This window comes from Trichosurus vulpecula, chromosome 1 (genome assembly GCF_011100635.1).
Source record: "Trichosurus vulpecula isolate mTriVul1 chromosome 1, mTriVul1.pri, whole genome shotgun sequence".
Classification (NCBI taxonomy): Eukaryota; Metazoa; Chordata; class Mammalia; order Diprotodontia; family Phalangeridae; genus Trichosurus; species Trichosurus vulpecula.
Genome location: NC_050573.1, coordinates 467739460 through 467743769, shown reverse-complemented (window position 1 = coordinate 467743769; position 4310 = coordinate 467739460). Strand labels below are relative to the sequence as shown.

At 43.2% G+C, this 4310-nt stretch overlaps 1 pseudogene; it reads right to left on the bottom strand.

Annotated features, from left to right (window-relative positions):
• Positions 1-1862: 1862 nt before the first annotated feature.
• On the bottom strand, positions 1863-3158 carry LOC118839942 (annotated as a pseudogene).
• Positions 3159-4310: the final 1152 nt, after the last annotated feature.

Here is a 4310-nt window from a genome sequence, read left to right as displayed (position 1 = left end):
AGTCTATACCATTAATTTTCTCATAAGATTACTACATCTCTGCCCAATTTTTAGTCTGGCTCCCAACCTCAGTCCCATGATCCTTGCATTACTTCAATCTGAGGGTGCATAGTATAATGACAGAATTAGGGATATAGCCAGTAAGTGCTACATCACAGAAATTGAGAAAAGAGAGATAGAAACCCAATGGCTTAGAGTACTTTATGAGGGCTTCTGGAGAAAGGCAAGACAGGATCGAGAAGACCCGGCTAGACAGCTTTTAATGTGAAAAAGACGTGATCATCTCACTGCAAACATGAGAGTCATCAATGTTGTGGAGCAGGCCCTCCCCTACCATCACCCCGCCCCCGTGCCACCTTGGCTGCATTAATTTAAAATGTCCAGAAATAGGAACATTATAGTCCTGCTTTGCCGGGCCTTATCTAGTGTCACGTCCAGCGTGGGCGTTCTATTTTAGGAGCGGCATTGATAAACTGCAGTGTCTCCTGAGGAAGAATAGATAAGGAGGCAGGGGTGGGGGAACATAAGATCACTATCTTCAGATCTCTGAAGCGATGCCATATGGGAGGAAAGATTAGGTTTATTCTGCTTAGCTCCCCCGTAGAAATTAGAGAGGGATATTTTAGTTCAGTAGAAGGATCATCTTCCTAATAGACAGCTATCCAAAATACCTGTTGAAAATCGATTGAGGATGCCTAATAGCTGCAATTCAGTGAAGAAGCAGCATTTGTGGCAGTGGAAACTCAGGGGAGAAACAGCATATTGCAGTAGTGGTGGAGTGGAGAAACAGCCCATGGCGATTGGCAGCTCCCTGGTAAACAGCAGACGGCAGTAACAGCGCAGAAACAGGTAGCAGCTCGATGAAGGCACATAAACAGATTCTTATCACTCGGGGGCGGGAGGGAGGGGGAAGCCGCAAGCAGAAGCTTTGCAGGCTGGAACATCACCATAGGAGCGTGAATTCAGAGTTTCAATCAATAAGCATTTATGGAGAACCTCTTATGGGCCAAGCGCTGTGCTAAGCACCAGGAACACAAAGAAAGCGTCCCTGCCTTCAAGGAGCTTACCCTCCGACGCAGGCTTCTTAAAGATGGCACTTGAGTTGATGCAGGGTGTTCAGAGAGGTACACTTGGAGTCAGGAAGATGCTCAGACGTTTATTAGCTGCGTGACTCTGGGCAAGTCACCTAACCTCTGTTAGGTTTACTCTTCTGTAAAATGGGATAGTAATAGCATCTGCCTCCCAGGGTTGTTGTGAGGATCAATGAGATAACAATTGTGAATACCTGGCAAATAGTAAGTGCTCTGTAAACGTTCATTATTATTATTATTATTATTATTATTATGGGAGACAACACATAAAAAGAAGCTGACTGATAGGAGGAAGGGTACTCCACGAAGGCGAATGATGAAGTCCTGCAGCTGGGGTGGGAAATGTTTCTAGGAGGTGTGAGTTGATTTTATCTTGCATGATGAAGAATTTCTAGAAATTATGAAGTCTAGAAGAGGAGCCAGGTGGGAAATGAAATTGAATTGGCTACACATTTCTTTTTTTTTGTGAGGATTTTTTTTTCTGCTAGAAAATTAGCAAATACATATTAATAATTTCTTTGAGAATACAATAGATGACATTCGCACAACTATCAAGGCCAAAATAACTTTTAAGGATCAAAGTATGTTCAAGAATTCAATCCTAATTCAGCATGATGAATGAAGAGGTGAGAGGGATGATTCTTGGACTAATGACCATCGATTTAGGAAAGCTATATTCCTATTAAGAGTGGGAAAATAGGCGTGTGTACTTCTTTCTTATCTCAGTCGCTGATTGGTGCAGAGATTGGTCCAAAACTATTTCCTTCCAGCTCATCTCTTCCCTTCTCCTTTCTTTGGTTTGCCTTTTCTATGAAGCTTCTTTAGTTGCATTTGCTCTTCCTTAAAATCTGGAGGTTTATCTCTGCAAAGGTCAAAGAAACAGAGTTTCCTCATGAGAGCAAAACAGGTGTTGTGAGGGGTGTACCAGTCGTAAGTTTCCTTCCTTTCCGCCAAAGGCTGTTCGCTAGATAACTTCACTACTTTCCTGGACTTGGAATCAATGGGGCTGCCAACTTCTCCAAATGTTCGAGCACTCAGGTGGGCCATTTACGTGGCATATTCTGAAAGGAATGACGTCTCAGGAGAGAGCCAGAAGAAGACAGTTCCAATTTAACAGGTCCGGGCCTTCCTCACCTATATGTTGCATCAGCTACATGTTTCTTCTCCCGCTTATCATGAACCATGGGAATCTTTGGGACTTTACACTATTGTGTGTTTCTGTGGAACGTCCTTGTCTCCCAAAGAGCACCTTGACCCTTAGTGTAGTTTTCAGGAGACCATTGGCCTAGGGATATATATCACATCGTAGGAACTAAATATTTGTTGAACGGTGAGAGAATGTCAGAATAAAGAGTTTGGACTTTTTTTGTCGATGTACACTACTGGAAGATTCCTTTGCAAGGACTGTGGGGGTGGGGAAGGAAAAGAGAAGGTTGACATGACTTAGAGATTTCTAGCCCAGGGATTTGGGAGATTGGTGGCATCATAGAAAGAGATGGGAAAAAATATAAGAGGGAAAGGGAGAGTCAAGAAATGGCAGTGGGGAACAGAGGAGTATCCCAACTGTTTCATCAGAATCAGTGTGTCTGAGAGGTGAGGAAGGTATAGCCAGTGGAGGGCTAGGAACACAGGGTTGCTAATGTTAGAGGAACAGTGAGGAGGAATCTTTTCTACACTCTAAACCCACTCCTCTCCCTCACTGGTTATATTTCTAGAAGGTATCTTTGAGCCACCACCCCTGCCTGACTTTCCAATCCAGCCTCATGTTGAGTCACTTATATTATGTTCCAGTCCCCTCTTCATAGGCAGCTCTCTTCTCTGCTGGCAGGGGTCCCATCCCTCAAAACTGATTCTTCCCCTGAATGACTATCTCTATATATCCATATTTATCTGTTTGTCTGCTTGCTTTTTTGGAAGCAAACCAGATTAAATAACTTGCCCAGGGTTATCTATATCTGTCTGGAAAGTGTGTCTCTACTCCCTCAATTATTCTTCAAACTCTCTCAAACCAATGGACTCTCAAAATACTGTATGGGATCTCCTGGGCAAATCACTGTTAGACGCCATGGCTGACGGGGATGGTGGTGAAAAAAGAAATCACCTTTTTCCTCCCTGCAGGGGTCTTCTTCATAATGTATTTCCAAGCCTTGATGCCCTTGAACTGAACTGCCATCTCTAGGTCTTAGCTATTTAAAGTCTTGCAAGCACATGTCTAATTTTTGCTCAGCGAATATAGTAGCTCTCTTTAATTCTGTAAGAGAACAATATTCATACATCTTTATAGTTAGCCCTTCATTGCTGCCTTATAATTACATTCTGGCCCTTTTGATTTGGGAGGGTGGTGAAAGATCAACTCCCCCATACCAATTAGAAGAGCATATATTTGATCCTAGAGATAATTGAGAATCACTAGAGTTTATGGAGTAGAAGTGTGTTACAGTCAGATCTTCATTTTGTGAAAATCACTTTGGTGGTTGTATAGGAATGAGGAGAGGCTGAAAGGTAGGGGGACTCAATAGGAGCCTATTCCAGTTGTCAGGATGATAAGGGGCTGAACAAGGGTGGCAGCTCTAGGAGTGGAAAGGAAGAGACACATGTGATAAATGTTGTGAAGACAGACACAACATGATTTGGGAAGTGTCTGGATATGTGGGGTTAGTGCCAGTGAGGAGCTGAGGATGACAGTGAGAGGCTGAGAACCTGGACAACTAAAAACATGTGGGTACCCTCAGCAATAGGAGGGAAGTTTGAAAGAGGGGTAGGTTTAGGGAGGAATGAGAATGAGTTCTGCTTTGGATATATTGAGTTTGAGCTGCTTATGTATTCAGTTTTAAATGTCCAATAGTTGGTTAGTGATTCAGGACTGGAGCTCAGGAAAGGGACTGGGGCTAGAGATATAGATCTGAGAGTCTTCAGCTATAGATAATAAACGAACTCATGGAACTTGGTGAAGTCACGAACTGGGATTATAGAGGGAAAAGAGAAGAAGGCCAAGGGCAGAATCTGAAGGTATGCCCATGGTTAGTGGGCATGACATAAATAAAGATCCAGCAAAGCAGACTGAGAAGGAATAATCAGTTAGTTAAGTGGAGGGCCAGGGGAGTAATGTCACAAAAATCCAGACAGGAAACAGTATCTGGGAGAAGGTGATCAACAGTGTCAAATACAGCAGAAAGGTCAAGAAGGATGAGGATTAAGAAAAGACCATCCAGATCGGAG